Below are 8,284 nucleotides of genomic sequence, written 5' to 3'. Positions count from 1 at the left end.
CTGAGCAATGGGACAACGTGTGAGACTGCTACTTCAACCTCATCCTCTGCATACTGGCGAGAAGTTAGTTGGAAAAACTTGGTGCGATTTTTCATAACACTAAAACAACAAACACGGGGAAATTCTTCATGCTGGAGGAGCTGTGGGGAAACTGTTGCAAACCATACCCACATATTCTGGTCGTGTCGAAAACTTTCTAAATTTTGGGAAGATGTTATATCAAAGATAGAACAGACTATAGGCTTTAAATCAAAACAACGGCCTGTCATAACATTTTATTTAGGAGACCTACCCGAAGAATTAACAAGCAATGACAAATATCTCCTGAAGATTCTTACTGCTGCAGCAAAAAAAAGCAATTACTCGTAAGTGGCTCTGTACTTACCCCCCTGTTCTGGACGACTGGTTGAGCGTTGTTGAGGAGATTCATAAAATGGAAAAACTTACCTTTTTGTTAAGGTTCCAAACTAATATTTATACCATAAAATGGGACAAGTGGTTGAAATCTATCCGAAATTAGAATGCGTTTTTTAAATTTATTTATTCTTTCTTTCTCCTGTCTGTGCCTACTCACATCTATATAAACTTCTGTATGCCTCTCCTAGGCTGCTCTTACATCTGTAGATGTGCTGTCAATTCATGAATATAAAGTCATGTTCTCACTACCAGAATTGCTTTGTGGGAAAAAGCTGTGCTTTTCAGTCGACTGCTTGTTTGGTTATTGTTGTTTTTGGTTGTTTGTTGTTTTCCTTTATGTAAAACCTTTATTAAAAACTAAGTAATAAAAAAGGAAAAAAAAAAAAGAAAAAGAAAAAAAAAAGGTAAAACACTAAAAGACAATCAATATCTGCGGTGTCTACTGATACACAACAATATAATAAAATAAAAAATAAAACAAATAAGGCAAACAAACTCAACAGCTGCCACAATCTGTTGAGTCACACCAGGTTAAAACAAATTAAAATACAGTGATGTGTCGGGTCCTTTGCCCACAGCCAGAAATCCACCCGGCAAAGCAGCAGCTCGGTACTCTGTAAATGAAAGCGGGAGATGACTTACACTGGACAGTAAAACACAGCACGAGTATCCCTCCAACTGTATTGTTTTAGTTACCTGTCCACAAGTTCACGTCACACCCTAATAAATATTGGTCAGTGGCGGTGGAGTCCACTACACGTTTCTCACAGGAACGCAATGTTTCCCACCTACAAGGGTGCAAATAACTTTAAATCTCTGCCAAACAGCCAGAAATCAAGTGGTACATTTTCTATGACCTACCGTTCTAACAGAAGGCTAGGGGGCCCGCATCAAGCTTTCATAAAAGAAGTTAAAAGTGCCAACTTGCCCAGCTTGGACCAAGCACTCACAGCTGCAGGTTTGCTCCAGAGAACACCTAATTGCCTACACCTGAGCTTATGAAAGGGACAAAAACCAGCTCCGCCTACCAGGGGCGGTTCCCAGACTCAGGTCTCACCTGTCACACAATTAATTACACTGCTAACATCTGCTACAGTTTGCAGACAGGTGCCATCGAGGGAAGATGACCCATCCTAAATCCATGTTACCAGTCAGCAAGCATTAATAGCATGCTAGTGTATTCTGATAAAAATCATCTTAATTAGGAGAAAAAGTGAAGGAAGAAGAGTGGTTTTATCCAGGCTGGAAATTAAAATCAAAATGTTTTGTCCAAAGGCACGTGGAATTCTTTATTTTACCCGTTTAGCTTCATTCGCATTCATTAAGTACTAGCTGAGAGTGTCCCCCTGCTGCAAACCTGACCTATGACTAAATTAATAAAGCTTTATAAGCTTTAAATTATTTTAGTGTCTAATAACTGATATTTTTGTTGTTTAGATGCCAGGTACCATCACAAACCAGCATGACGGAACTGCCTCAGTGACTGCACAGGGTCCTGCCACGTAGACTCTGCCCACATACCTGAACCCACCTGCAGCAATGGCTCTGCCCTGCCCTTATCCATAGCTCACATTTATTTGGTTCTTTTATCCAAGCTTTACACCAGTGACCGATAGTTCCGCTCAAAGGAGTGATTGGTCAACATCGTCAGTCATGTAATCGTCTTACTGTTGAATAATAATACTCCAGATTTACCTTTATGTTGCCGTGACACTTAAGGTGCTTTGCAGCTCTGAAAGATCCAAAGAATCAATAAACTGAAGCTGAAAAATTAATCCATGTATGGAGAGGTGTATCATCATCATCATTAATGTTGCTTACAGTTCAGTGCAGAGAGATCATTAGAAGGAATTGAACATGATTTATTTAAGTACAGAATTTAATTTGAGGTATTTGGTGGTTAGACACCAGCGGCCCATCACAGCAGAACAGAATCCCAGCGGCAATGACGATAAGTGAGAAAACAGAGGTCCAGAGAGCAAAGGCAGAATAGAGACTGAGCCTGCAACAAAGCTTGAGGGCCATCAGAGGCCAGGAGGGTGCAGAGACACTGAGATAAGACCAGTGTTGGTCAAGTTACTTGAAAAAAGTAATTAGTTACTGATTACTTCTCCAAAGATTTAATCACAACACTTTACTGATTATTTATTTTAAAAAGTAATTAGTTACTTAGTTACTTTTCAAAAACATGATACACAAACTGAATAGGTAATAACGCAATAGACCTTTCAGCCCACTTCTATTTTTTCTGCGTAATCCATCATATAACTATGATGGATAGTTATATGATGTAACTAATACCACAGTATTAGTTGCTGTTTACCGTCCACCTAAACAAATCTTTCTCACTGAAATCCTACTCTTATCTCCACTCCATACTACTGCTGTGTGATTTTAACATCCACATGGACAGAACATCGAATTCATCCACAAGAGATTTTATATCCTGTCTGGACAATTTTGGCTTACACCAATATATGGACGTTTCCTACACACTCCAAAGGACATATTTTGGATCTTGTTTGCTGTACTGGTGTCACTCCAAAGAACTATGCTGTATTGGACATGTGTAATGCTTCCACCTGGAAGAAAGTTACAAGCTGGCCATCGAAAACTCTGAAAAGGTGATGAAACATAACAAAACCAGATGTGATAAGAATGTCACTGCTTCACAGCTGAATGTTGGAGACAGAGTTATGGTGAGGAATTGTTAAGATTCAGAAGTTCTTTTATTGCTACCATATAATCTGCCTTATGATAAATGCATTAATAACATGTTTTACAGCATTATTTTATCAGTAATATTTCTTACAGGGTTCATATTGTATTGAAGATGTTTGTCATCACAGTGACCTTTCTAGTCACAGGTTTAGTTCATTTTATACACATTGCATATCTGTGCTTGTTTAGAGTTGATGTTCCGTCCAAGAGGGTTTTAAGCTTCACTGGTGAGAGTTTCCAGGTGATACATGTTGAGGGAAGATGAGAACATAGCAGGTTGATTGCATGCATGCTTACAATACACATAAATCTAGCAACAGGCCTGAGCGAAGGCCCAAGTGTCTTCTGCTTCTCTTTGAGACCTGCTGCACTTTAGTTTACTTAGTGATTGATGACGAGGGTCAATAATTAGCCCTTAGAGACCCTGAAGCTTGAAGGTTATTACCTTAAAAGGCAAGTGTTATAGAAAAGAGAAGTTATATGTCCGTTTATAGTTATTAAGATGTACAAGATGTACCCTTGTCTGTAAACAATGTATTTTTGACCTGTAATTGACGTACGTGGGGGCGTAAATCCTCTATGCTATAAAACCAGCATTCAGTGTATTTTTGTCAGAAGACTCATGCTGATATTTCTTCTCCTGTGTTAATAAACTCATCGTTTGATTGCACTTTTCTGGAGCCTCCGTCGTTTGTTTTCTGGTCTGCAGTTGATTGATCTCGCATCAGAATGTGCGGGTAAAAGGTGAAACACAAACTTGCAGATAAATGGGAATCATCTGTGTCCATTGTAGTAAAGAAAGCCGTCAATCTTCCTGTGTATACGGTCAGACCTGAAGGCCAAAACAAGCCCCTGAGAACCTCCGAGACCTCCTACTGCATGTGGGTATTTACCACCCTCTGAAAAGGAAATACTTACTCAGCAAAAGAGGAAACCGCCTGTGTTACCTGCGTCTCCTGTACATGATGATGATGATGAAGAAGAGAAGAACTCATCTCATACCTACCTGCTCCTTTCTCTGCTGAACCTGTCGCCTTCACAACAAGCAATGACAATCAATAAACCAATAACAAAACAAATCATTACCAGTACCGTGAAAGAGAGGAGTAATAATGAGATTACCAAAACAGAAAATGCTATTGCATGCTACATTTAGGCTGTTAATTCAGTTTCATTTTGTGGCAACCCTGAAAAAGACCTGCGTTTTATTGTTTTCTTTAGGACTTGTTCGGTAAAGCAGTTTCACCCCGGTTCTTTTTATTCCTCGGGCATCCAGAGACGGCACTGGACTCAGTAGTCATTTCATAAAACCTTAATTCATCTTCAGTTATGCATGCATCTTCTAGAAGGGGAGATGTGCCAGGCCGGTGTCCCTCTGCAGATCTTCACTTCTTTGTTACAACCAGTTTTATAGAAGCGACCCCATCATAAAACCCACATGGTGTGTTATAAACTCTGTGTTTGTGTATGTATGCGCGAGCACGTGAGTGAATGTGTGTGCGCGTACCTGTGCGTAGGTGTGAGTGCACGTGAGTGAGTGTGTGTGTCTCTATATATGTGACTTCCTGCCAGTCATAAAGAGGGCCATCTCCCCTCACCCAAGCTACACCAAATTCCTCTACAAAACATAGTTAACAGATTACAAGCACTGAGACCCCCACTCTGCATCCACTGGGCCATTATCCTCTTGTTGTCTTACTTTTACAGCTAAGCATGTGGAGAGTCTTCTGCAAACCTACTTCTAAGTTATGACAATTATGCACTTTTATTACATTCAGGGACAAGCATCAGCATCCCCCAACTGTAGCTTCCTGTCTCCTTTTATGACAGGCAGACCCCCAGTGTCCATAAATTCATTCAAGGGAATTGTGATATTCTGGAAATGGCCTCATACAGGGAATTCCACCTTGTGGATGTGAGTACCCTTAGCTTCCTGCACCTGTTCAGAGGCTAATGTTGACCGACTTGCTTTAGTCCAAAGAGCAGAACATTTTGCAATGCTACTCCTACCCGTCTTGGCCTTGGTGTCTGCACAGGAATTTAGATGTTTATCAAGATCGCTTGTTGGAATCAGGTTAATTGTGTAGGATGCACATCTGTAGTATGGAGGGAGGCTAAACTGTGCATCACCAGATGCGGTTGAGCTTCTATTACATTAGTAAAAGTCGGTTCCTCATCATCACCTTCGTCATTTTCAGATTCAGACTCCAGATCACAGAGCTGACATACTCTGAATGCGTTGGCAAAATTGGATGCATTATCCGTTACAGTGGCAACAACTTTAGCTTTTAGTCCATATGATAAATGGATTTCTTCAATCTCTGCTCTAATTACATCATCGGTATGGCTGCCTCTAATTCTCTTGCATGCTAGGGCAGCCTTGTTGCGCTGTAAAGTGGAGACCCATAAAACATTTATTATTTACCGTCCAGATGCCAGCAGTGGTGGAAACAAAGTTTACCTCTTCGAGTGTAGCCTTCAAGTTAGATTTCATTTGGTCGTATTTTCTCTCAGGGTATCCTACCAATTTCTTTCTCTGGGGCAGCTTGTCACCACTTTTAGTCGGCATTTTTTCTACGATGCGTCGCAATGATTCAGAATCTACAGTGCACGATCGTACTCTCTCTCTCTGTTGAGCCAACCATCCCTTTAACGTTAACTAGTAATGACTTCATGAACTTCTTCACAAATAGAATTTTTATCATTAGAGAAAAAATGACCAATAATCATCCCACAGATGTAATATTATCTACAGCTACTTTTAGTACCATCGATGTTAAGTTACTGTTTTTCTCCAATTGATCTTTCTGAGTTAACTTCAATAATTACTTCCTCCAAACCATCAACGTGTCTTTTAGACCCCATTCCTACAAAACTGCTCAAAGAAGTCCTGCCATTAATTAATTCTTCAGTCTTAAATGTAATCAGTTTTCAACACCATCGACCATAATATCCTATTAGAGTGATTAGAACATGCTGTAGGTATTACAGGTACGGCACTGCAGTGGTTTGTATCATATCTCAAATTCAAATTCAAATTTTATTTGTCACATACACAGTCATACACAGTACGATATGCAGTGAAATGCTTACACAACTGCTCGTGACCTAAGGAAAAAAGAAAAGGCTATGAATAAGATAGGAAATAAATATGAAAATTAAAAAGGGTAAATTTAACTAGGAAGGAATAAAATAAAATATATATATGAATTTGTTGAAAATAAAATAAAATAACTGTACAACACAAATTAGAATGAAGGGTAAATTTAGCTGGGAAGGAATAGATAAAATATGTATGAATTAAAGTTTAAAATAAAATAACTGTACAGCAAAATACACAATACACAGTATAGAAATATATAAGAATGTATGAAGAAATATAAATATATATACAATAACAGCAGCATTTTACAAGTATTAAATGGAAATGGAGAAATATAATGTCCAGTGTTGTGCAAACCACATTGTAGGTGTCTTGTGCAGTGCAAATATGCTTAAAGTGATTAAGTGTAAACAAAGTCCAGACTGTCCAGTGTGTGTGTGTAAGAACCATATGTGTGGGTCCGTTCTATGTGGTGGTGTGATGATTGAGAGACCGTATCGCCTGCGGGAAGAAGCTCCTCCTCAGTCTCTCTCTAATAGACTCCAATTTGTTCATGTAAATGGAGAGTCCTCTTCACACACTGAGGTCAATTATGGAGTTCCACAGGGTTCAGTGCTAGGACCAATTCTGTTTACATTATACATGCTTCCCTTAGGCAGCATCATTAGAAGACATAGTATACATTTTCACTGCTATGCAGATGACACGCAGCTCTATCTGTCCATGAAGCCAGGTAACACACACCAATGAGTTAAACTGCAGGAATGTCTTAAAGACATAAAGACCTGGATGGCCGCTAACTTTCTGCTTCTTAATTCAGATCAAACTGAGGTTATTGTACTCGGCCCTGAAAATCTTAGAAATATGGTATCTAAGCAGATTCTTACTCTGGATGGCATTACCTTGGCCTCCAGTAACACTGTGAGGAACCTTGGAGTCATTTTCACCCTGTCATCATGGTTCCAAATGGTTAGATGTCTTTAACGTCCTCCATTGAGATAGTTCCCAGGCACGCGACAAGCAATCCATTGTGTATCCGGCAACTAGGGATGGGTATCGTTTAGGTTTTATCTGATACTGATACTTGTCCAAACACCTCTCACGTTTAGCCGTTTTTTGTAAAAAGATAACAATGTTAGCCTTTTCTGCAGCTATAGGGCATATATGGTATGGCTCTTGGCTGGAAGCAGTGCTTAAACAATGGAAAAAACACAAACTTTGTCCAAAAACCTCTCATGTTTAACTGTTTCCCACTTTTTCTTTGGTCATTTTAGCCTTTTTGGCCAGGGTGAAGGGAGCATCTGCCATCAAACAAGAAGACAGCCGCATGTAACTACGACAGTGTTTGCTAGTTCATCTTACATGCATTAATGTAATAATGTGGTTAACCTACTCAACGTTAATTACACACGAACAACATTAAGCTACTCACGCAGAGAAGAACGGCTGCTGCTGCCATCATCATCCTCATCATTTCTGCTACACTGACAGGGCTAGGGGCCAGGACTTTACTCTTCGGGTTCTTGGGGGATGTTACTAACTCCGGGTCCGATAACAGGCACCACACCCGCAGTAGATGTGCACGGTGTGAGGTCTCGCAGCAAGCTATCAAATACGGCTTTTAAAAAAACGCTATGTGTCGCCAGGTGTTTCATCAGATTTGAGGTGTTACCTCCTTTGACAGTATCACAGTATCAGCTTAAAGCACTTGTTGCAGGCTGCTGAGTTTGCATCTTTTGCTGTGAAGTACAGCCAGACTTTTGACCGCTTCGCCTTGGGCATTTTTAATCTGTAGCTCTGCTCTAAAAGAGCGCATGTACCTGGGCCCGCCTACTACGCTTGCAAAGGTAAAATGATTGGCTAGAATCCAAAGTGTGTGACATCTCAGGAAAAAAAAGAAAAGAAAAAAAAAGCAATATTCAGCTTGTTTGTGGCCATCATCAGTTTTTATCGCGCGCGCACACACACACACACACACACACACACACACACACACACACACACACACACACACACACACACACACACACACACACACACACA

General features: G+C 40.0%; 1 long non-coding RNA gene across 1 annotated transcript; it reads right to left on the bottom strand.

The window, feature by feature from the left end:
- Nucleotides 1-799: 799 nt before the first annotated feature.
- LOC120442629 lies at nucleotides 800-1,371 on the bottom strand. The gene is made up of 3 exons (XR_005614830.1): nucleotides 1,279-1,371; nucleotides 1,114-1,205; nucleotides 800-1,031 (listed from the first exon to the last, which is right to left on the bottom strand). It is a non-coding gene; the product is annotated as an uncharacterized LOC120442629 (long non-coding RNA).
- Nucleotides 1,372-8,284: the final 6,913 nt, after the last annotated feature.

This window comes from Oreochromis aureus, linkage group 11, assembly GCF_013358895.1.
Source record: "Oreochromis aureus strain Israel breed Guangdong linkage group 11, ZZ_aureus, whole genome shotgun sequence".
Classification (NCBI taxonomy): domain Eukaryota; kingdom Metazoa; phylum Chordata; class Actinopteri; order Cichliformes; family Cichlidae; genus Oreochromis; species Oreochromis aureus.
Note: the sequence above shows the minus strand (reverse complement) of the source record. Positions and strands in the feature narration are given on the sequence as shown.